Source organism: Hyperolius riggenbachi, chromosome 10 (assembly GCF_040937935.1).
Source record: "Hyperolius riggenbachi isolate aHypRig1 chromosome 10, aHypRig1.pri, whole genome shotgun sequence".
NCBI classification, from domain to species: domain Eukaryota; kingdom Metazoa; phylum Chordata; class Amphibia; order Anura; family Hyperoliidae; genus Hyperolius; species Hyperolius riggenbachi.
The window spans coordinates 67,942,237-67,968,095 of NC_090655.1; the positions used below are offsets into that span (position 1 = coordinate 67,942,237).

The window sequence follows — 25,859 nt, forward strand, 5'->3', positions numbered from 1 at the left end:
CATTACACTACATCCAGCAGTGGCTGGATGGTGTACTGGTTAAGGGCTCTGCCTCTGACATGGGAGACCTGGGTTCGAATCTCGGCTCTGCCTGTTCATAAGCCAGTAATTCAGTAAGGAGTTCATTGGGCAAGTCTCCCTAACATTGCTATTGCCTACTGAGTGCGCTCTAGTGGCTGCCTCGCAAGCGCTTTGAGTCTGACAGGAGAAAGGCGCTATACAAATACTGCCATTATTATTATTATTATCACACGGTGACATTTTTACTGCTGGCAAGTGATGTCACTGGAAGGAGGTGATGCTTGCATTTTTGGCAGTTGGAAACAGCTGTTATTTCCCACAATGCCACGAGGCTCCCACAGTGTGACGTCAGTACCTCAGGTTTCACCACAAAATCAGCCACACAGAGTCCCCTGATGATCAGTTTGAAGGAATAGATTTCTCATGGGAAAGGGTGTATCAGCTGCTGATTGGGATGAAGTTCAATTCTTGGTGATGGTTTCTCTTTAAAGCAAGTTCCTGGCCATAAATAGTAATATGGATGAGGCAGGTTGCTTCTGTTCCTGGTTGTCTCTCCTTTTTTTCCTTGTTTTAAAGGGGTTCTGTTTAGCTTTCTAAAAACAAAAACTGCCACTTACCTGGGGCTTCTATCGATCCCCTGCAGCCGGAATGTCCCGCGCCGTCCTCTTCCGATGCGCCGTACCCCGCCGCCGGCACCGGTTTAATTATTTGTCTAAATAGACGAATAAATGTGCGGCTGAGTGGCCATGGCCGAGCACTCCCGCTCGTGTCAGCGGGAGCTTACTGCGCAGGCGCAGCACAGGAAAACTTTGTATGATGCAGGATCGGGGGGGGGGGGGGGCGGGGTACTTGATCTCATGTAATCAGGACTCAGGGGAGCCTCTGCCCCTCCTCCAGAAGGTCTTTGTAAAGGTAATCCATGTCTGCATTACCGTGGCCCACACCCAGCTTGGCAACCACCAATTAGCCCATGGCTGATGAGCTGGGGGCGGGCTGTGGCAATGCAGAAGGGGGTGGCCAGAGCCTCGGAAGAAATTTGAGAAAAACCTGAGATGGCCACAATTCTGAGGGGGGGCAGAGAGCTCATCTACCTGGGTGAATTACCTCAGGTCAGGTAAGTATTTATCCCTGAGACCTTCACCACCCCCACCAGTCCTGAATTATTAAGACAGAGCCTGTCATGAAAGGCTCTGCCTTTTTTACTTTAAAGTGTACCTGAGACGAAGGGGCATAAAATATGTATACATAGCTGGGGCTTCTGCCAGGCCTCTCCGCGCAGATCGCTCCCTCGCCACAGTCTAAAGCCTTCTGGATTGTCTGGTATCAGTCCCGTTATCCCCGGCAAGTCGGGCGTTCTGCGCACACCAGCCCCACCGCGCTTCTGTCGCCGCAGTAGTACTGCGCAAGCTCAAACCGCTCCCAGCCGCCAAAGCGCGCTTGGCTGCACTGCTCCTGTGCCGACTGGCCATGGAGAACGGTACTTATACCAGACGACCATGGCGAGGGAGCGATCTGCGCGGAGGGGGCTGGAGGAAGCCGCAGGTATGTATTAATCGTTTATGCCCCTTCATCTCTGATATATTTTAAGCACTCTTTAAAGGAAACCGAAGACTTTACATGTACCAGTTTTTATACTTACCTCGGGAGGAGACACAAACTACTGAGGGAAGGATCATTAGGGTAGGAGAGGAGGAGACACAGACTACTGGATACAATATCACCTATGTGAGAGAGTAGGAGACACAAGCTACTGAGGGATGGATCATTGTGGTAGGAGAGGAGGAGACACAAACTACTGAGGGATGGATCATTGTAGTAGGAGAGCAGGAGATACACTACTGAGGGATGGATCATTGTCGTAGGAGAGGAGGAGACACAAACTACTGAGGGATGGATCATTGTCATAGGAGAGGAGGAGACACAAACTACTGAGGGATGGATCATTGTCGTAGGAGAGGAGGAGACACAAACTACTGAGGGATGGATCATTGTGGTAGGAGAGCAGGAGACACAAACTACTAAGGAATGGATCATTGTCGTAGGAGCGGAGGAGACACAAACTACTGACGGATGGATCATTGTCGTAGGAGAGGAGGATACACAAACTACTTAGGGAAGGATCATTGTGGTAGGAGAGGAGGAGACCCAAACTACTGGATAAAATATCACCTGTGTGAGAGAGGAGGAGACACAAACTACTGAGGGATGGATCATTGTGGTAGGAGAGGAGGAGACACAAACTACTGAGGCATGGATCATTGTGATAGGAGAGGAGGAGACACAAACTACTGAGGGATGGATCATTGTGGTAGGAGAAGAGGGACACAAACTACTGAGTGATGGATCATTGTGGTAGGAGAGGAGGAGACACAAACTACTGAGGGAAGGATCATTGTGGTAGGAGAGGAGGAGACAGAAACTACTGAGGGAAGGAACATTGTGGTAGGAGAGGAGGAGACAGAAACTACTGAGGGAAGGAACATTGTGGTAGGAGAGGAGGAGACACAAACTACCGAGGGAAGGATCATTGTGGTAGGAGAGGAGGAGACACAAACTACTGAGGGGAAGGATCATTGTGGTAGGAGAAGAGGGACACAAACTACTGAGGGATGGATCATTGTGGTAGGAGAGGAGGAGACACAAACTACTGAGGGAAGGATCCTTGTGGTAGGAGAGGAGGAGACGCAAACTACTGAGGGAAGGATCATTGTGGTAGGAGAGGAGGAGACACAAACTACTGAGGGAATGATCATTGTGGTAGGAGAGGAGGAGACAGAAACTACCAAGGGATGGATCATTGTGGTAGGAGGAGGAGGAGACACAAACTACTGAGGGAAGGATCATTGTGGTAGGAGAGGAGGAGACACAAACTACTGAGGGAAGGATCATTGTGGTAGGAGAGGAGGAGACAGAAACTACCAAGGGATGGATCATTGTGGTAGGAGGAGGAGGAGACACAAACTACTGAGGGAAGGATCATTGTGGTAGGAGAGGAGGAGACAAACTATTGAGGGAAGGATCATTGTGGTAGGAGAGGAGGCATGATCATTGTGATAGGAGAGGAGGAGACACAAACTACTGAGGGATGGATCATTGTGGTAGGAGAAGAGGGACACAAACTACTGAGTGATGGATCATTGTGGTAGGAGAGGAGGAGACACAAACTACTGAGGGAAGGATCATTGTGGTAGGAGAGGAGGAGACAAACTACTGAGGGAAGGATCATTGTGGTAGGAGAGGAGGAGACACAAACTACTGAGGGAAGGATCATTGTGGTAGGAGAGGAGGAGACACAGACTACTGGATGCAATATCACCTATGTGAGAGAGGAGGAGACACAAACTACTGAGGGATGGATCATTGTGGAAAAAGAGGAGGAGACACAAACTACTGAGGGAAGGATCATTGTGGTAGGAGAGGAGGAGACACAAGCTACTGGATAAAATATCACCTGTGTGAGAGAGGAGGAGACACAAACTACTGGGGGGGGGGGCATTGCTGAAGAGGAGGAGACACATGTAACTAAAGATGCAAAGTCGTGATGGGAAATGCCCATGGGGCAGAGAGGAGACACGACAGAACTGCAGGGGAATCTGGAAAGATAATCTAGCGGAATAGGAGTGAGGATCACCACCCCCGTTCCCTACCTGAACCTGACCATCACTTGCAAGCAGTGGTGATGTATATGCAGGGCAGAGATCTGCCGTTTCAGGCACTCCCGAGTCTTATTGGTGAACATCTGTTATTTCATGAGTGGTTTTCCACTCTTGTGTTACGTTTGTCTGAAGATTAGTAAGTGAATTAAATGTATCCGAATTCCAGGTGTCGTAAAGCTTCTCTGCGAGGAACATTGGCGCTTGTTTCCTGCACTTGTCAACGCTTTTAATTATCTTTCTGTCTGTGGTTTCTTAATAGCGCTGCAGTGATTTAGCTCGGGGGCTCTTCCGGAGAGGAGACACCATACAAGACTAAGTAGGGGTTCAGAGATGATTAATAATACACACGGTCGTTCCATCAACCTGTCCCCTGTCACTCGCCTCCTCTCTTGTCTTCCTTTCTCCTGCTCTATTCTACTCAGTCATCCGATTGCATTCTCTGTCATTCTATGTGAGAATGAGGAGTTTTCCTGAGCACAGATAGGAGTTGGAGTTTAGTGCAAACACCACTTCACTGCACAGGTTGTTTCCTAAATCACTCACTATAGGTTTCTATCTCCCCGTTACTACACTTTCTTCCTAAAGCTTTGTTCGCACATAAATCTGTACATTTCTGGTCCAGGTCGGTTTTTTAGCAGTTTTACCTGACAGGATTGGAACTGTACACTTTCTATGGGTGAACCCAACTGTCAAAAACTGACAGGACAGGACTGCACACCTTTTATGTGTCAACCCAACCTGACCATCTTCCTCCCTGTCTGACACTCTCATTCCATTGACCCCAGGGCGACATGTATTATCTCCCCCCCCCCCCCCCCCCCAGCACTGTATGCTTAATAATCATGGTACAGACAACCAAAACTTACTTTCAGGCTGCTTTCACAGTGGGACGTTACAGGCGCACGTTAGTGCAGCCTGTAACGCAGCCCCACCGCACAGTAGTGAAAAATCAATAGGCTGTTCACAGTGCCCACGTTGCGTTACATTGTAACACAGCACATCCGTTGAGAGTGCTGCATGCTGTGCGTTATGCGCGGCGACTGTGCGCACATGCTCAGTAGTGTTGGGGAGGAGTGGAGAGCGGCCAGGCACATGGCTAATTGATATTCACTGCACGGTGTGACGTGCAGTGTTTACTTCCTGGAGCGGCCGCTCTGTGTGGCGATTGGCCGGGCGAGACCACGTGATGCCGCATGCGTCCAAGAGTACGCATCACGGACGCCAGAGTGAGCTGCACAACGCGGCTCACTCTGACGTCCACATCAGAGAGCACCAGGCATTGCGTTAGGGGCACGTTATGTGCCCTATAACGTCCCCTAAACGCAACGTTCTGGTGAGTAAGTAGCCTCAAAGGACCAGATTGTTTGTTCATGATAATCACTATTAACAGCACATTTATAAGTAAACATTACCACTATAGTAACAATAAAGAGCAAGTGCAGCGACTGATGGAGTGCAGGGTAAAGAGGGAACAATGTGCTCAGCGTGCCAGATCTTCATACGACCTTAGGGGACACCTGTACACAAGCCAAGCCAAGACAGCCCTGGCCAGCCAGATCTGACAAGTTCAGTCTCACATGTCTATGAGGCTTTACCTGTCACTTCCTTATCCTTAAAGAGAACCTGTACTGAGTAAAAATATTTAAAATAAACACATGAGGTAACTTCAAATGAACATTGCATAGTTACCTTGCCATCAGTTCCTCTCAGAAGCTCACCATTTTCTTCTGACAATAATCCCTTCCAGTTCTGACAATATTTTGTCAGATCTGAAATATATTAGTTGCTGTCAGTAAAATATCAGTTGCTGTCAGTTATAGCTGAGAGGAAAACTGATGTACCAGGTAATGTCTATGTTTCCCTATGGCTCAAGTGGGCGATGTTACAGTTTAACTGTGTGCTGACCAGAAAGCTGTTATGGGTAATTGCCATTTTCAAAATGGAGGACGGAAAATTCCCTTGATCACAGTGAACAAACAGGACGCAGGACAGGAGAAAGACACTGAGGAGTAGACTACATGGAAGGTAAGTATGACTTGTGTATGCTTATTTTGACTTTTAATGTTCAGTTCAGGTTTTCTTTAAGCTGATCTGTCCGCTTATTCATTCCTTTACCTTTACAAGGCACCTTGCTTTATGAGGAATCACGTCGGTGGACTTGGTTAGAGGATAATTACTCTGTCCGGCTTTATGTTCCAGGTCACTGAAAGATCATTGTATAAAGCTCTCTTGCTCTGGCGCTCTGATTACCTGTGCTGTTGAGCTGGTGGCCATTTTTTTGAGGGGCACACAGAAGGGGGCTCATCAGTGACAGGAGAATTTGTGAGACGCTGCGACGTATCCAGTAAAAGTGACCAGATGATCTGTATCTCTGTCCTTGCTGAAGCGAACAAGTCTGTAAAGACAGTTTACGGCCTGCAGAGGTAATTGGATTATTGTAAAGACGGCGTATATCCATCGGAGAGAGAGCATCCATGCTGAGTTACAGAGCTGTTTATCGGTCAGGGCGAGATAAGAGCGGCTCACTGTTACAATAAGTCAGAAAGAAATGTTTAATAACATCAAGAATGATCTCTCCTGTTCTCCATGGTCAGTATGTGGAGATATCAGATGGAATCTACTGCCAGATTCTCACTTCCTTTTTGACCAAGAAGTTTTGAATCAGGATGATACCATGTAATGTATTGTATATAGCTGTCTGCTCCAACATCTTGTCACCATACAGGATTTGAGTCTGAAGAGGGCTGAGTAATGGAAAGCTTGCTCTTATTCTTTTAAAGGACAACCGAGATGACATGTGACATGCTGATAGACATGTGTATGTACAGTGCCAAGCACACAAATAGCTATGCTGTGTTCCTTATTTTTCTTTCTCTGCCTGAAAGAGTTAAACATCAGGTATGCAAGTGACCGTTTCTGTCCAGGTCGGACTGGGTCAGCATAACCCTCACTGATAAGTAATTACAGCCATAAAATACTTTCCTGTCAGTAAATGGCTTCTGAGAGCAGAAAAGATATAAAAAGGGTCAATAATTCATAGATTTTAGCTCTGGCATACTTCAGTGAAGGTGTCATTGAGCAGAGAAAATGAAACCTTAAAACTAGATTTAAATTTAAAATTAAAACTGGGATATCTAAAAAAAAAATCATTTTTAGGAGGAGGAGGATAGATATAATTGTTTTTCTCATCATTTTATTTTCACCTTTGATGTCCTTTAAGTTAGCCTATAAATAATATCATCCTGATTGAAAACTTCTTGCTTTTACTGATAGCTAACAGGGTACAGTACGGCTATTCTTGTATTCCTGTTTGTTTTTTTTAAACTACGTCAAAGGGTCATTTCATGGGATTAACATTTTATGGTTATAGGAGATTTCCGGCAGCCTAAATCAATCACTGGATTCTTATTCCACGTGTACCTTAGCTTTAAGCACTGTTCCCTCCATAATTCATAGTTTCCTTTCTGAGTCTTGAGAACTCTTGAACTGAGGTCTCCATTACGAGGTTCTTGGTCTTCTCTCTTGTGTGTCTTGAAACAATGTGACAGGCTAAAATGTGTATATGTATATATATATATATATATATATATATATATATATATATATATATATATATATATATATATATATATATATATATATATATATACACACACACACAGTACAGACCAAAAGTTTGGACACACCTTCTCATTCAAAGAGTTTTCTTTATTTTAATGACTATGAACATTGTAGATTCACACTGAAGGCATCCAAGCTATGAATGAACACATGTGGAAGTATAGTACATAACCAAAAAGTGTGAAACAACTGAAAATATGTCATATTCTAGGTTCTTCAAAGTAGCCACCCTTTGCTTTGATTACTGCTTTGCACACTCTTGGCATTCTCTTGATGAGCTTCAAAAGGTAGTCACCTGAAATGGTTTTCACTTCTCAGGTGTGCCATGTCAGGTTTAAGAAGTGGGATTTCCTGCCTTATAAATGGGGTTGTCCATCATTACTTTAAGAAATGAAAGTCAGTCAGTCCGAAAAATTGGGAAAACTTTGAAAGTGTCCCCAAGTGCAGTCTCAAAAACCATCAAACGCTACAAAGAAACTGGCTTCACATGCGGACTGCCCCAGGAAAGGAAAACCAAGAGTCACCTCTGCTGTGGAGGATAAGTTCATCCGAGTCACCAGCCTCAGAAATTTCAGGTTAACAGCAGCTCGGATTAGAGACCAGGTCAATGCCACACAGAGTTCTAGCAGCAGACACATCTCTAGAACATCTGTTAAGAGGAGACTGTGTGAATCAGGCCTTCATGGTAGACTATCTGCTAGGAAACCACTGCTAAGGACAGGCAACAAGCATAAGAGACTTGTTTGGGCTAAAGAACACAAGGAATGGACATTAGACCAGTGGAAATCTGTGCTTTGGTCTGATAAGTCCAAATTTGAGATTTTTGGTTCCAACCACTGTGTCTTTGTGCGACGCAGAAAAGGTGAACGGATGGTCTCTACATGCCTGGTTCCCACCGTGAAGCATGGAGGAGGAGGTGTGATGGTGTAGGGGTACTTTGCTGGTGACACTCTTGGGGATTTATTCAAAATTGAAGGCATACTGAACCAGCATGGCTACCACAGCATCTTGCAGTGGCATGCTATTCCATCCGGTTTGCATTTAGTTGGACCATCATTTATTTTTCAAGAGGACAATGACCCCAAACACACCTCCAGGCTGTGTAAGGGCTATTTGACCAGGAAGGAGAGTGATGGGGTGCTGCGCCAGATGACCTGGCCTCCACAGTCACCAGACCTGAACCCAATTGAGATGGTTTGGGGTGAGCTGGAATGCAGATTGAAGGCAAAAGGGCCAACAAATGCTAAGCATCTCTGGGACCTCCTTCAAGACTGTTGGAACACCATTTCAGGTGACTACCTCTTAAAGCTCATCAAGAGTGTGCAAAGCAGTAATCACAGCAAAAGGTGGCTACTTTGAAGAACCTAGAATATGACATATTTTCAGTTGTTTCACACTTTTTGGTTATGTACTATACTTCCACATGTGTTAATTCATAGTTTGGATGTCTTCAGTGTGAATCTACAATGTTTATAGTCATGAAAATAAAGAAAACTCTTTGAATGAGAAGGTGTGTCCAATCTTTTGGTCTGTTTTGTCTCATTACTGCCACAAATATGCATCAATTTTATTGGAATTCCACGTGAAAGACCAATACAAAGTGGTGTACATGTGAGAAGTGGATCGAAAATCATACATCATTCCAAACATGTGGGGTGTGCGTAATTATTCGGCCCCCTGAGTCAATACTTTGTAGAACCACCGTTTTCTGCAGTTACAGCTGCCAATCTTTTAGGGTATGTCTCTACCAGCTTTGCACATCTACAGACTGAAATCCTTGCCCATTCTTCTTTGCAAAACAGCTCCAGCTCAGTCAGATTAGATGAACAGCGTTTGTGAACAGCAGTTTTAAGATCTTGCCACAGATTCTCGATTGGATTTAGATCTGGACTTTGACTGGGCCATTCTAACACATATATATGTTTTTAACCCCTCTGCTCACGTTAAAGTGAATGGGGCCCTGTCGGAGGCCTTCCTGGTCCGAAATGGGACAAGACAGGGGTGCCCACTGTCTCCCCTCCTTTATGTTATTTGTATGGAGCACCTTGCTGTGGCCCTTCGCAATAACCTTTCCATCCAGGGTGTTGCTTTAGGTAACACATCAGTCAAAAACTATCGCTTTTTGCTGATGACCTTCTTATTTATGTCTCTAATCCCATAATTGCTTTCCCTAATATACTTAAAGAATTAACGGAATATGGTAACCTTAGCAACTTCAAAATCAATCTCTCCAAAACTGAAGTACTTAATATCACCCTCCCAGAACATGTAGTCCAGACATTAACTGCTTCCTTCCCTTTTCGATGGCAGTCTACTAAAATTAAGTATCTTAGAGTATATATTTCTAGGAACCCTTCTGAATTGTTCCGGTTGAATTTTCCCCCCTTGGTGGCTAGAATTCGTCAGGACTTGGAACGATGGAGATCCCTTCGTCTTTCCTGGTCCTGCCGAATATGTGTGATCAAAATGGACGTCCTGCCCAAATTGCTCTATGTCATGCAAGCACTGCCGATTGGGCTCCCAAGTCCCTTCCTCAAGAAACTCCAGACTGATTTCTTACACTTCATTTGGGACAGAAAGCCACACAGGATCAACTTTAAGCTACTAAGCCGTCCTTAAGTGGGTGGGGGTATGGGCATACCTGATATTCGTCTTTATTATTACGCAGTTATCCTAACACAAATCCTGGACTGGTTTCAGAGCAGACAGTCCAAACAATGGGTCATACTGGACTCTACCTTCTCAACGAGTGACCCAAGGGCCTTATTATGGATACCACCCTCCCAGAGACCAGGGAGGGAGAATATGGCGTTGGCTCCCCAGTTTCTTCTCAAAGGATGGGACATGATCAGCAAATCATTTAAATTGTCATCTATCCCTGGCCCCCTCTCCCCTCTTCTAGACAACCCAGCTTTTGCTCTGGGAATGCATTCTCATAGCATATTGGGTTGGGATAGAGAGTTTTGGCCACAGGTGAGACACTTAGTGAATTCGTCAGGTCTTAAGGAGAGAAGGGAAATTGGGGACCCATCATCAACACATAGAATCAACTGGTTTCTTTGGGAACAAATTAAATCCTTCTATAAATCACTGACTCCAAGCACTAACATTCTCCGAGGGCTTACATCCTTTGAGTCTCTCTGCTCTGCCTCGCTCTCTACTGAACACAAAATCTCTACCATGTACACTGAGCTCATTGGATATAACAGCACGAAACAACTACTTTTTCTTACAGACAAATGGGACAGGGATCTAGGTAAAGAACTAGAAGGTGAACAATGGGAAAAAATATTTGCTTTAACACACAAATCCACCATTTCCGCTTCCCTCCAGGAACGCAATTATAAGATTCTGGCCAGATGGTACAGATGCCCCGCTCAAACCGCTAAATATAAAACTAATGATACTGATCTATGTTGGAGATGCCAAACAGAAACCGGTTCCTACATTCACATATGGTGGAATTGCCCATTAATAAAACCTTTTTGGGAAAGCATATTTGCTCTCAACCATTCTTTTTACCTAGAGTCCCTCCCATTTACCCCAGAGCTAGCTCTATTAAGCCTACTCCCAGGAAAGATCTCCCAAGCCAAAAAAAATCTTACCAGTACCCTGATGGTTGTAGCCAAACTCTTAATTGCCCGTAATTGGAAGAGCTCAGTGATACCCACCATACATCAAGTCTTTACAGAATTGAATAACATTTGTCACTTGGATGATCTATACCATAGCTCAAATGACAGAACTGAAGCTTTTGTATGCAAATGGGCGGTATGGTACGAGTATAGAGACTCGGAGGAGGCGAAAACCCTACTACTTCAGTAAAACATTTAATACAAACTGGATGTAGAACTCGCTTTATTATATACATACTAACCTCTTAAGTACGACTGTTTTGACTGCTTTGGACCTCACTGAACCTTCGGGAACTATATTCCTTCTCTTATAACCCTTTCCCTTCTTCTTCAATCTTTTCCTGTCTTTTCCTTTCTCTTTTCCTTTTCCTCATCCTCTCATTTGTTGGGTACGGTCAATGGATAGTTTTATGCACAGCTGCAATTATTATATATATATATATATATATATATATATATATATATATATATATATATATATATATATATATACACATTATTATATATTTCTTTTGATAAACTCATCCCTTAAATAATTTACTATCTATGCCAGTGATAGATCGGGGGAAACAGAATATTGTGGCACTTACTCACGTCTGTTGGTCTTCCCCGACAATGTTCTTTATTTACGTGTTTTGTATTGTTTTTTCTATGTACAATAAAAGTTTTATTACATAGATATGTTTTGTTTTAAACCATTCCATTGTTGCCCAGGCTTTATGTTTAGGGTCATTGTCTTGCTGGAAGGTGAACCTCCGCCCCAGTCTCAAGTCTTTTGCAGTCTCCAAGAGGTTTTCTTCCAAGTTTGCCCTGTATTTGGCTCAATCCATCTTCCCATCAACTCTGACCAGCTACCCTGTCCCTGCTGAAGAGATGCACCCCCCGAGCATGACGCTGCCACCACCATATTTGACAGTGGGGATGGTGTGTTCAGAGTGATGTGCAGTGTTAGTTTTCTGCCACACGTAGCGTTTTGCATTTTGTCCAAAAAGTTCCATTTTGGTCTCATCTGACCAGAGCACCTGCTTCCACATGGTTGCTGTGTCCCTCACATGGCTTGTGGCAAACAGCAAACGGGACTTCTTATGCTTTCTGTTAACAATGGCTTTCTTCTTGCCACTCTTCCATAAAGGCCAACTTTGTACAGTGCATGACTAATAGTTGTCCTATGGACAGAGTCTCCATGGGCCTCTTGACTGATCAGCGCTCTCCTTGTTCGGCCTGTGAGTTTAGGTGGATGTTCTTGTCTTGGTAGGTGTACAGTTGTGCCATACTCCTTCCATTTCTGAACGATCGCTTGAACAGTGCTCCGTGGGATGTTCAAGGCTTTAGAAATCTTTTTGTAGCCTAAGCCTGCTTTAAATTTCTCAATAACTTGATCCCTGACCTGTCTTGTGTGTTCTTTGGACTTCACGGTGTTGTTGCTCCCAATATTCTCTTAGACAACCTCTGAGGCCCTCACAGAGCAGCTGTATTTGTACTGACATTAGATTACACACAGGTGAACTCTATTTTGTCATTAGCACTCATCAGGCAATGTCTATAGGAAACTGACTGCACTCAGATCAAAGGGGGCCGAATAATTATGCACACACCACTTTGCAGTTATTTATTTGTAAAAAATGTTTGGAATCATGTATGATTTTCGTTCCACTTCTCACGTGTACACCACTTTGTGTTGGTCTTTCATGTGGAATTCCAATAAATTTGATTCATGTTTGTGGCAGTAATATGACAAAATGGGGAAAACTTCAAGGGGGCGGAATACTTTTGCAACCCACTGTATATATATATATATATATATATATATATATATATATATATATATATATATATATATATATATATATATACAAACATTCATATCTATATGTACAGAAGGAGATGGTGCTTGCTTAGCAGTTGGAAAAGGCAGTTAAAGTTTTACCATATATATCAGTGGGAACATTAGAGAAAACACCTACCCTGCTCTCTGTTTCATCATTCACTGCTCAGCCTGCTTGTTATCAGCCCTGATAAAATCCCTGACTGAGCATTCAGTCTAGCTTTGCTCAGGGTTCATTATAGCTGAGTCATTATAGCAGAGCCAGAAGGGGGCAGGCTTGGAATTGAAAAGACATCAGCTATAATGATTCCTGAGCAAAGCTAGACTGAGTGCTCAGTCAGGGATTTTATCAGGGCTGATAAGCAGGTTGAGCAGTGAAGGATGAAACAGAGCAGGGTAGATGTTCTAATGTTCCCACTGATCTATATGGTAAAATAAATGAGGCTGCTTCGTCTCTGGTTCACTTTAACCACTTCCAGAACCACAGGCTTACACCCCCTTAGTGACCAGGTCATTTTTCACAATAGGGGGCTGTGCAGCTTTGTCAGCGCGCTGCACAGCCCTACAACTCAGCACACAAATGTTTTTCCCTCCTTTTATTGTCCTTAATAAGACACTCTTTTGGAAGACTCTGAACGCTGCTGCGATCCTGTGGTGTTGTTTTTTTATTTTAAAAAAGAGGCTTTTCCCTCCCTCCTTCCTCCCTCTCCCTCCCAACCCCCTGTGCCGTCCTAAATCGCCATAGGACAAAGGGGAATACTTACCCCTTTAGGCTCTAAACAGTCTGCTAGTCGCGATTGCGCCTAGCAGGCTGCTCCGTGAAACAGCAGGGAACGATCGCGCATGCGCGTTTCCTGGTAAACTGCAGCTCCAAGACTTGACACCAATCGGCGTTAGGCGGTCCTGGGGCTGCCGCCGCGGTCACGCCCGTTGGCGTGACGCGATCGTTAGGAAGTTAATTTCCACAATGCAACATGGTGCACAGACAGCTAACTGCCAGGACCTTGGTCATGACATCACACTGTGGGAGGGATTTCACCACAATATCAGCCATACAGATGTCCCTGATGATCTATTGAAAAGATTAGGTAAAGATTTCTTTTGGGAAAGGGGGTATCCGCTACCAATTGGGATGAATTTAAATCCTGGGTCAAAGTCCCTTTTGGTTGGATTGAAAAGTGTGTGAGTCCACCTCACCTCGCCCCCAAGTGTCAGTAGCGAGGGGCCTTGCCAGATATTGTAGGCATCTCTCAGGGTTCCCTGGGGTGGATCTGTCATGTTTTTGATTCTTTCATACGCTGTATAGTTGCTACAATAGCGTTTCAGTTACCTCGGTGTGCAGCAGTAGCTACAGGGGATTAGAAGGGTTTTGGCAGCCAGCAATCATTCCATCTCTTGGCAGCATGGAGGAGGATTACATACATTATCATAGGTTTTGTACCTTGCACGCTGTATACATCTTACAATTACCCGGAATCTGTGGGTGTCACTAGAAGCATATCGCTCGGGGTGATATATTTTAATAATTCAGAGATGGCGGCAGGCGGTCCAAGAACATCGTCATCTCACATATTGTTTAAGTTTGATGATTAGCCCATTAGGTGGCTTTGGCTGTATATGGAACTATATTTAGAGAATAGATTGTTACAAAATATTATAGAGCTGAAATACAGGGGTATGAGTGCTCTTTCTGCAAGCTCGACACCAGAGGGCGTCATTGTGCAGATGTCGGCTCACGCAGAGGCGTAGGCGATACTGACGTGTTTTTTATTGCTTGGATAATGTTTATAAGTATGTGAAGAGTTGGTGGAAGGAGCCTAGAGGATAGTTGTGATACCTCACCCCGGCATCCCCATGGAAGTTAGCGGGCATCCTGGCAGAGAGATGCACTGCTATGGTGTGAGTGGCACCAGTCTGTGGTAGCTCTGACCAAGTCTAATCCAAACGGCTGGTTTTAACTGCCACAACCAATTACTGATGTGTGAATTCAGCTAGTCACTTTAATTCATTATTTTCAGCTGAGTGCTTTCAGGGTAGGACTGTTCAATATATGCGAGGTTTAACCCTCTTGTAAAATGGCCAAGGTGCAGAGTCCCCCAGCAGCACAGAGTCTATCAGGAGAGGACAGGTAGATAGTGGGTGAAGCAGAGTCCTCCAGCAGCACAGAGTCTATCAGGAGAGGAGAGGTAGATAGTGGGTGAAGCAGAGTCCTCCAGCAGCACAGAGTATATCAGGAGACGAGAGGTAGATAGTGGAAGGAGCAGAGTCCTCCAGCAGCACAGAGTATATCAGGAGATGAGAGGTAGATAGTGGAAGGAGCAGAGTCCTTCAGCAGCACAGAGTATATCAGGAGAGGAGAGGTAGATAGTGGAAGGAGCAGAGTCCTCCAGCAGCACAGTGTATATCAGGAGAGGAGAGGTAGATAGTGGAGGGAGCAGAGTCCTCCAGCAGCACAGAGTATATCAGGAGAGGAGAGGTAGATAGTGGAAGGAGCAGAGTCCTCCAGCAGCACAGAGTATATCAGGAGAGGAGAGGTAGATAGTGGAAGGAGCAGAGTCCTCCAGCAGCACAGAGTATATCAGGAGAGGAGAGGTAGATAGTGGAAGGAGCAGAGTCCTCCAGCAGCACAGAGTATATCAGGACTGAAATGCTAGAGTCCTAGCCTCAGGCCATGTAAATTCTGCAAGGTCATGATCAGTCATGTGGTCAGCTTGTGTGGAGATTTACCAGCTCTGCCTATCTGTAATCTATAAATACCGCCTAGCAGTCAGTAGTTAATAACGCAATAGTTTACAGTCTGCATCTGATTCTGTTGAGGTTTTTGTCTTCCAGAGCTGCTCTAATGAAGTGAACTTCACTGTATAAAATGTATAGGAGCCTCCTGTTGTTAATTGATGCGCTGGCTTTTCTTTACATTATTGTCCCCACCCCCCACTGATACCGTTTGAGTCACGCTGTGCTGTTTTCCCGCGTGTAACGAGTGCATGCACCTCCATCACACCTGTCACCGGGAGCCCTGACAGTCTAACAAGCAGCAAATATTAATCTATTGTCAGGAAAAGTGCGGGGCCCAAATCATTCCATCTCATGGCGCATTTCAGACAAGAGAACACACAGCTAAAATTACAACTTGTTGCCTGAAACCAGCCTGTAATAATACAGGAGAGAGCCGTCGCTGCCAACAATTACCACTAAAAGGGTTCAATCGCACTGAAGCGCAGAGATGGCTGACAGCAAAGTGAGATATTGTTAGCGCTTAATCCTGCGGAACGATGACGCTGAAATAATAGACTTGTTAAAACTCAAATATCGAGAGATAATTGACATAAATAGAAGACATATAGCAGCCGTGAGGGTCATCCGAGCCGTAACCAGGTGCAGGATATGCCCCACGCCGTGGTGGTAATCAGGGTAGTGTCTAGGCTGCAGAACTCCCAGGGCGAGGATGTGTAAATTGCACCCCCCCACCCGTAGACTTGGGCACACTGTTGCAAAGTAATATACAGAGCACCCCTCCCGCCTAGGTAGAGAGAGAGCCCCTTCCCCACTATTGGTGGCAGAGTGCGCAGCGGAAGGAACTCACCTCTCCGGGATCCACATGCAGCGCATCTCCTTGCTCGTCCTTTTCTTCTGGTCTCACTGGTAACAACATCCACTGTGATGACTTCATGACAGGGGGCGCTGTTATCAGTGAGACGGGAAGCCTAGGACTAGCAAGAATGAGATGCACCGCATGTGGATCCTGGGAGAGATACGCGCTTTGCACGCGGTCCTGCTCCTGCCCTTTTCTTTTGTGTGTGTCTATTGTTTTTTTTTAAAGAACAAGTGACACCCATGCTAACCTAGAAATAAGACACATACAGTATATAAGTAGATAAATACTAGTTCTACTTACATAGCAGATGTATTGCACTGTCCACGTTATGAATCATGATTGCTCTGAATTTTACAACATAAAGGAAAAGCAGAGAATCCTATTCTAGGCAGTTTCCATCTTTTGTTACCTTTGACCTCCTCACATCATATCCTCCCTCACATTTTTATCCGATTCTAATTGTGTATTCATTACCTGCCCTCCTCCCAGAGTCTTCAGGCACTCCCACTGAAGTCTATACTAGGAAGTGCACTGTCTTATGTCATTAGAAGGAGGGGGAACTAAAGGAATGAGGAGGAATATATTATAGATAAAAAGACCCCCAGCATGCAACTGTTTGGCATTGGCACTTAACCTCTTGACGACCAGCTAACGCCGATTGGCGTAAACTGGTCGTCTGCGGGTTACCATGGAAACGGCCGCTCGATCGAGCGGCCTTTCCATGTCAGTTCACGGAGGGTGTCTCCGTGAACAGCCGGAGAGCCGCCGCTCGCGGCTCGCCGGCAATATGTAAACAGGCGGGGAAGAAATCCCCGCTGTTTACATCATACGGCGCTGCTGCGCAGCAGCGCCGTAAGGCAGATCGGCGATCCCCGGCCTCTGATTGGCCGGGGATCGCCGCATTCTCATTCGCCGGCATCTGTTGTAGGCGGCGCAGGACGGATCTCCGTCCTGCGCTGCCCATAGGAGGAAGGGAAACGCCGGAGGGGGACGGAGGCGGAAAATGGCTGCGGAGGGGGGCTTTGAGGAGCCCCCCCCACCGAACGAACAGAGCCGGCGGCGATCAGACCCCCCCAGCAGGACATCCCCCTAGTGGGGAAAAAAGGGGGGTAGTCTGATCGCCCTGGCTCACTCCTGATCGGTGCTGCGGGCTGGAGAGCCCAAGCAGCACCGATCATTGCAGGAAGCCCTGGTCGGCAAGTGGTTAAAGGGCCAGTGCTCCTAAGGTATGTGATAACTCCAACCAAAACAGCAGAAAAAGTTTTGAATGCAGGATTAGCATCTTTATCACTTAATACACTCAGACCAGTTGCTGTTGAAATTTGATTTTTATGGTGACAATCTTGCTTTAAACTGCATTGTTTTACAAAAGGTGTTGTGCATAATTAATACATAATATCAAATGCAAATTGAAAACAAATTGTTCCTAAATGTAACGTGTACTCAAGGTTCTTTACCTGTGATTGGCCTTGCGTCCCTCCCTAAATGAAAATTAGGATAGTCAAGTACGGTAGTAGTTTGGGAGTTTTGCTTGTATGATTTGTGTGAGTGGTAACAAGATAGTTTCACATTTTACGCCGCTGCTCTTGCTCATCCCTGGTAATAAGACTTTACTTGTGTAATCGTTTACTCGCTTAAAATAGTGTGCTTAATTCCATGCATTACATTCGGCTTTGTGAACCAACCCCAATATGTCATGCCATGCATCCTTTAATTATTCGACAATCAGAAATAAGGAAAATGCGAGCAGAATGTATAGTGGTGTTGTATGTGCTTTAAGTGCACCATTTTCTCTGACTGCAGCCTTTTCCTCGCCGATCTCCCCAGAGTAATTCCCTTCAACCTTATGGCCCATACTCACGGGCAGCAAATGTTGCCTGTCGCCAGCACACGTGAGCGTGTGGGCGACAGGCCGGCGACAGCTCCTCGCCAGGTCCCTCCGCGTACACACGCAGAAGAGGGACCAGCGGCATGACGGAAGCTGTCGCCGACGTTCCTCCGCCCTCCGCCGGAAGCTTTGTGTACCTCAATGGAGGTTGCTGTCGCTAGTCCGCGCACTCACGCGGACTAGCGACAGCTGCGGCGGAGTTGCAGCGGCGACTGTCGCCAGGCGATTGAACTTTTCAATCGCCTGGCGACATCAGCGACGGGCGACAGTTCGGGGTGCGCGCCCGTTGCGGGCGACAGTTCAGGGTGCGCGCGGCCCATACTCATGGGCGACCTGTCGCCGCAACACGCGCGCGCCGCATGTTGAGGCGACAAAAGTCCCTCGTGAGTATGGGCCATTACAGGAGTAAAACAGGTCACAAACTCGTAATCCTCAAGCTGGAATGCAATTTATTCAGGCGAGATGCCCTCTGACCCCAGGACATCAAGCCAAATAAATGTGATTATGTTAAACAATGGGTGACGGACAGAAAGAATTCCGCTATGTGAGGGTGTTCCCTATGTATATATACATCCAATAAAAAATGAGGACAAGTTTCTAGCCACGGAGGCTCTTCTTGCTAACAACACGACTCGCGCGAATGTGCTGACATCTTGCCTTGTATACAATGTGCTGACATATCGCCTCTGGTACACAAATAAAATGAGTTTGTCATATATTTAGCAGCCGGGAAATGTACGTTTCTGATTCCTGTCCTAGAAAACGAGACGTGAACAAGCCTTATTTGTCACATCTTGTGAAGCCGTAGAGAAAAGGGCCCTGACTTTAGATTAAGGCCTCTTCCAGACGGTTATTTTTATCTTGTGGGTATATGGAACAGTACGAGCGCTCTTCCTGCGGATCGGCGGGAGAAACTGAGCACCACGTAGCCCTTTTCTCAGCACATTCTTAGTAAGGGAGACGCAACACTGACACTGATAATAAGCCAGGCTGTTGTGCGCCACTGCTTCTGATCGAGATCATAAACCAAGCAGTGTAACACTTTCTTCATTACAGTTACTTTCAGTTAGCACATTGACTGGGTAGCATCAGACTTTAAGCACTTCAGTTCCTCTAAATTAGGATGTGAACTGCATAGGTTGTTCTTGGCACCTGTGCCACACCTCCCACAACCTCAGATCAAAAGGAGTCCAAATAAAAACCTTTGGAGCCAGAGCTTCCTGTCATGCTGCCCCTACCCTGTGGAATGCCTTGCCAAACTTAATCAAGACAGCTCCAACCCTGGACACAGTGAACCAGAGACAAAGCACCCTCATGTATTTACCGTATAATATCAGTGGGATCATTAGAGAGAACACCCACACTGCTCTCTGCTTCATCCTTCACTGTACAGCCTGCCTGTTATCAGCCCTGATAAAATCCCCGACTGAGCATTCAGTCTGGCTTTGCTCAGGAATTATTATAGCTGAATCTGTCTTCTCTGTCTTCTCAAGCCCAAGCCTGCCTTTTTCTGGCTCTGCTATAATGACTGAATGCTCAGTCGGGGATTTTATCAGGGCTGATAACAAGCAGGCTGAGCAGTGAAGAATGAAACAAAGAGCAGGGTAGGTGTTTTCTCTAATGTTCCCACTGATATATATGGTAAAATAAATGATGGTGCTTCGTCTCTGGTTCACTTTAAATCAAAACTAAAAAGCCACCTGTTTAGTCTGGCATTTATGATCACATAACTGTATCCCCCTATACACATCACTATGTACTGATCTGAGACAAGCTTATGCACTTTGCTTCCTCAGGGAGAAAAGCACTTTACAAGTGTTTAGTTGTTGTTGTTGTTGTTGAAAGGTGATCATTAATTATCCAGATTCCTGAATGATGATCGTCCAATCGTTGTGATTGATTGGAAATGATCGTTCAGGTTCACCAACACAGGAAAAATGATAAGCGATCTGATCACACAAATAGAATTGATCCAAAATTCCCATCAGCGGAATGATTTATAAAATGATCATTCGTCATGAATCAGCACCACTAACAGTACCCAGTGGATCGTTCATGACAACTGTAGTTAGAAGAGTACGGAGGTTTTGAAACAATACCAGTTGCCTGGCAGCGCTGCTGATCTATTTGGCTGCAGTAATGTCAGAATCACACCAGAAACAAGCATGCAGCTTATGTTGTCAGATCTGACAGTAATGTCAGAAACACCGGAAATGCTGCATGCTTGTTCGGGTGCTATAGCTAAAAGTATTAGAGGCAGAGGATCAGCAGGGCTGCCAGGCAACTCGAAGTGACATGATGAGATAGACGTGTATGTACAGTGCCTAGCACACTGATGAAGCGCCACATACACTTGGTGTGAAACAGCTGTCAACCCCTATACTGACTTGTACTCCTCTCCTGTCAATGGTACTGTAGCCATTTTGTACCCTTTTTATATGGTGAAATAAATGACCTTTTGCATTGGATGGGCCCGCCCACTTTCTCTTTTTGATACAAGTATGGACACTTAACGTGGGCTACAGCTCTCCTAAGGTTGCTCGTCACGGTCCTGTGCACTGTTTTCCTTTCCATATACAAAAAAAACCTTCAATCTGTTTACAGTATGTGTGGGAAATAATGGGAGTAAAAGTAGCTATAATTGGGATGCTGACCTCACACCCCTTCAGCCCAACTAACTTTAAACTTAATTCTGAAAAACTTGTAATGATACACAACTTCAAATTAAGAGGAATTGTAGTAATATTAACACAATGAATAAAATTGCTTATTTTTTTTTTCAATATTCATTTATGATTTTTTTAGTCAGGTTTGGCCCAAAAAATCTTTCCCTCTCCCTGATTTGCATTCTGAAATGTATCACTGGTGGCGACATCTTTAGTTCTGCCAGGTGATCTGTACAGAATGTTTGTTACCAAGCGTTCTATGCACAGAGGGAGATATTGCTTGCTTGGCAGTTGGTAAAAGCTGTTATTTCCCACAAATTAAACTAGGTTCACAGACAGCCAACAGTCAGGACCATGGTCCTGACATCACACTGTGGGAGGGGTTTTACCCCAATATCAGCCATACAGACCCCCTTGATGATTTATTTGAGAAAAGGGTAAGGTTTTCTCGCTGGAAAGGGGGTATCAGCTACTAATTGGGATGAAGTTCAATCCTTGGTTGCAGTTCGTCTAGTTTTGATTTGATCAAAACTACAGGAAAAGTGTTATCTTTGGAAATTAACTGCAGAAGACCATTGGTCCATATTGTGATGTTTGTAGAGCCTATGAGTTTCAGCAAACCTGGACTGTATTTATCGGGAAATTCAATTTTGCAGATTTCATTTCCAGGTGTGACTCTAAGCAGCAAGATGCCTTATTGCGCTACTAAAAGTCGCACCCTGTGAGGAGCAGCCCCGCCAGGGCCGGCTGATAGGAACAGACTGTATGGCTGCTGGAGAGCAGGGAGCGCAGTGACAGGATGAAACAGTCTCTGATTTATTTATTCAGTCTGATTACCTCAATTAATACAGAGGAGGCTGCTTTGCAGGGTAATGTTATGAAGTGGTACTTGGTTTAGTCCATGGGGTGTCGTTTACCACCGTGACTCCTTCTCGAAACTCATAATTAGGAGGCGAGCAAATGAGGCGAATGTGAAAATGAGATTTTCTACTCTCTGGCACGGCGGGTCACCTTGCAATTCACAGTGGCGGTTATTATGCGCTGGTATCTCGGCCGCCCAGGCTACATGCTCACACAGTCACGTGTGCAACACACAAACACAGACAAATGAACCTTCCGCAGGGCATTTCACACGCAAAGAAATCTGCTGGTCAGAAAAACAAAGTTTCAGCAAAGTCAATGCGAACGCGGAGCTCGTCCTGCCGGGAGAACTAAGAATGTTTTCAAGAAGCCTAAAAGTGGGGTTCAAAGTTTGCCATATATGGTTATTAGCCACCAGACGACTCCCCTCTGCTTTTATCCTAGAGATATAAATGCCTAGGAACCTTACTAGCAATTAGTAATAGTAGTATTTCTATAGCGCTGACATATTATGCAGCGCTGTACAGAGTATATTGTCTCGTCACCTAACTGTCCCTCATAGGGGCTCACAATCTAATCCCTACCATAGTCATATGTCAGTCTATGTATCGTAGTCTAGGGCCAATTTATGGGGAAGCCAATTAAATTATCTGTATGTTTTTGGGATGTGGGAAGGAACCGGAGTGGAGAGGAAAGACACGGGAAGCACATACAAACCCCATGCAGATAGTGACCTGGCTGGGATTAGAACCGGGGACCCAGCGCTGCAAGGCAAGACTGCTGCCCACTATGCCACTGTGCTGCCTTTAGGCCACTGTGCTGCCCAATTGCAAATCAGTTTTGGGAAAATTACTTAACCATTTTGGATCTGGGCCAACTTGTGGGAAGGGCACAAACACACATCGTGTTGTAAAGGGGGCCTGCTGTGCTACAAATAGCAGGCATGAGCACCCTCTATTTGTAGCCGCAGTTCGCATAGAGGGTGTCCTTTTTAAACAGGACATTGCCGGGTGTGACTGAATAAGTATTGGGGTGATTTAGGATTTGGAGCAACTCAGCGGTTTGGGGGGTTGCATTGGGTTTAGGTGCCCATCTGGCGGGGTTTAATATTTGGTGTCCAAAAGAGGGGTTAAGATTAGACACCATAAGGGTTAAAGTTAGGTACCACCAAGGGGGAGAGGTTAAGGTTGGGCACCACCGGCGGGGGGCAGGGTGTCTGTGTGAGAGTACAGAGAGGTTAGGTCATAGTAAAATACGTTGTCGGTAAATTACCAATATTTTACTATATGAATGAAGTAAATTTACTGATATTCTACTACCGACTATTTCCTGCACCTTTATCAAATGTATGCCAGCCTGTCCCTGTGCCACTCTGGTAATGAGCTGTTCAATGTGCGGCCATCTCTGCCGTAACTGCGGCTTTTGTTTGAGCTGAAACTGTTGCCTGGACCGGAGGTCATCTAAATTGAAAAATGAATGTTTATTATGATGCTAATTGACTTTATTTCTTCAGAGAATATTGTCAAGTGACTCCACAGTAACATTAATAATGGAACCTAATTGCATTGTAGAGTAGCTATTGCAAATAGACTCTCGCTTTTTCATTGGCTTCACCTCTGCAGCCTCTTCTGTAGGAGCGCTTGGCTTTTATGTAAAGGACATGCCCTTTGTTTTGTTTTTTTGTTTGTTTTTTTACATATAGTTTTGTTCAGGACTGAATAAAAATACCACGTGAAGTCCAGACGGCTCTAAAATGTTTCTCCTTCAAAAGGTATCGGTGGAGAAAGTTTTTACTATCCCCCAAGTGCCTCTCTATCAAGTAGAATAAGAGATACAGACACAAGCAGTTTTGCTTCCAGGTCCCAGCCATGTCATAGCCCACAGTCTTAGGTCCCGTTCCCACTATAGCGGATAACTGGACATTTTATCTGTTTTACCGCATCGGAAGACGTGCAGATAAAGCGGACCTGAACTCAAAACGTTCTCTCTGTGCTAAAAACAGCTGTGAGTAAACTTCCTGCTTTCATGGAAGCAGATATAGGGTTAACATCCTGTGCTTACAAGTTAGCTGCTCTGCCGAGGCAGCCAGGAGACACAGCTGAGAGATCAAATTACACTGGTGACTAGTCAGAGATGAGGGGGAATTATACAGGGTGCATTTCTCGGTTTTCCTTCTGGTCCACTTTAATGAATACTATACATTTTATAGGATCCTTTCATGCTTGTAATGCTGGGAATACACGGCTCGATTTTGAGCCATTAAGATGGCTCGATAGATAATTTCCGACATGTCTGATCACCGTTCGAACGTTTTGCCGCTCGATTCATCATTGAAGTGAATTGAAAAAAAGATAAGTAAAACGAGCAGAAGATAAGATAATCGAGCGAGCAAAACGATTGAGTGCAGTATCGAGTGCCAGAATCGACCTGTGTGTTAAGACAGCAACAGATGTGTTGGATCCGCTGTGGTCAGTGGAGCGCAATATTGGATCTGCACAATAATTACAGGCTAGCAGAGGCATTTTTATAGAAGCCTATGGTGGAAACGCATCTGCTCCAGACTACATAGGAATGGAGGCTGCACGGTCTGCTCCCGCTGCCCATTGGAGGATCTGGCTTTAGTAGGAGGTGAGCATTAGTAGGGATTTTAAACCGATTTCAATCTTTAAATAGCTCAGATACAGGAGGATAGGGTTTTTTTTAAGGTTATTTAGTCCCTCTACAGACAAATCTTGAATATTTACTGCAGCGCTGGGTCCCTGGTTCAAATCCTAGGCAGGACAATATCTGAATGGAGGTTATATGCTTTCCCCGTGTCTGTGTGAGTTTCCTCCGGGCTCTCAGTTTTCCTCCCCATCCCAAAAACAAACAGATAAGCTAATTGGCTACCCCCTAAAATTGGCCCTAGGCTATGATACATAGGGCCTGATTCACAAAGCAATGCACACCTGTGAAAAGCCCTTTATCACGCCTAAACTCAGTTTAGGCGTGATAAAATGAATCTTGCGCGAATTTCTTGCGCGCGCAATCGCGCGGTGCACGGTACAGTGCGCGCGATGCGCCCATTAAACCCTATGGGCGCTGCGCGCGGGACTTTGCGCACGATAAAGAGCACAGAGCGGTGCTAACTCAGCAGTGCAAAGGTTATCACGCCTAAAGTCTTTTAGGCGTGATAACTGAGTTATCACCGCTTTGTGAATCAGGCCCTAAGTGTGTCCTTGTGTCCTGTTCAAGACAGGCATTTTATTGTCAAGGTATGAAAATATCACCTAGAGAAAAAGTTAATTGCACCTGGGCCACAGAGATTTTTTCAACGCTAAAAAGTTATCAGTGAGAGTTGCATCCAAATGTGATTTAGAGGCCTGGGTTTTAACCCTTACAGTGCCAGAATAAAGGAACACAGCCTAGGCGTATAGGAACTTTACAAACACGTGTTTGCAATCATGGAACATGGCACTTTAAATGCCCTTTAAATGAACGTCTACTCTTCAGCACTAAAACGGACTTGCCTATGAGGACGGGGCCTCTTTACGATGCAGAAGCTTCCCTCCCCTGAGGTAAGTATCAGATTTACTTTTAAGGGCCTGAGCCCATTGATGCAGTTGTGTCCGCTTTTCAGTTACACCTCAATGTTACACATGCTGAGAAGCTCAGGCCCTTAGGAGAGATACACAGTAAGATCAGCAGCCTAGGATAGAGCTAGTAAGACAGGCCTGTGATATTCAGTTCTCTCCGTACAGCAATGGATTGGCTCGTCACAGAGGCCATGCAGCCCAACAAAGTGACTTTTCCCCCAGCCTGCTTGTGCTGTTAGACTTGTGGTAACCGATGGCTGACCTTGCTAGTAAGATGTTAGCAGAGACCCGATGACTGATTCATTCGCTGATAAGAGGGGACATTTCCTCCAGTGTCATTACAATCTCCCGCTCACCTCAGCCCCTCCCGCCTCATTAATATTTCTCCTAATGAGCGCGCTCTTGATTAGCACGTGTTCGGGAGTGCGTGTAGCCGTGACTTGTTATTACAGGCTCTTTGTAAAAGTCATTTTTTTAATTTCCTCAGTTAATTAAAGGTTCTCTTTTTTCCGCGAA

The 25,859-nt window shown here is 45.2% G+C and overlaps 1 protein-coding gene and 1 long non-coding RNA gene across 3 annotated transcripts in view; one reads left to right on the forward strand and one right to left on the reverse strand.

Moving 5' to 3' along the window:
* ATRNL1 (attractin like 1) overlaps positions 1 to 25,859 on the forward strand; it is a 903,042-nt gene that overhangs the window by 784,267 nt on the left and 92,916 nt on the right. The window lies entirely within an intron of this gene.
* The window catches only part of LOC137536004 (uncharacterized), a 248,648-nt gene continuing 228,872 nt past the window's right edge, over positions 6,084 to 25,859 (reverse strand). The window contains exon 4 of the long non-coding RNA XR_011024495.1: positions 6,084 to 6,167. This is a non-coding gene — a long non-coding RNA (uncharacterized lncRNA). The remainder of the gene's footprint in view (positions 6,168 to 25,859) is intronic.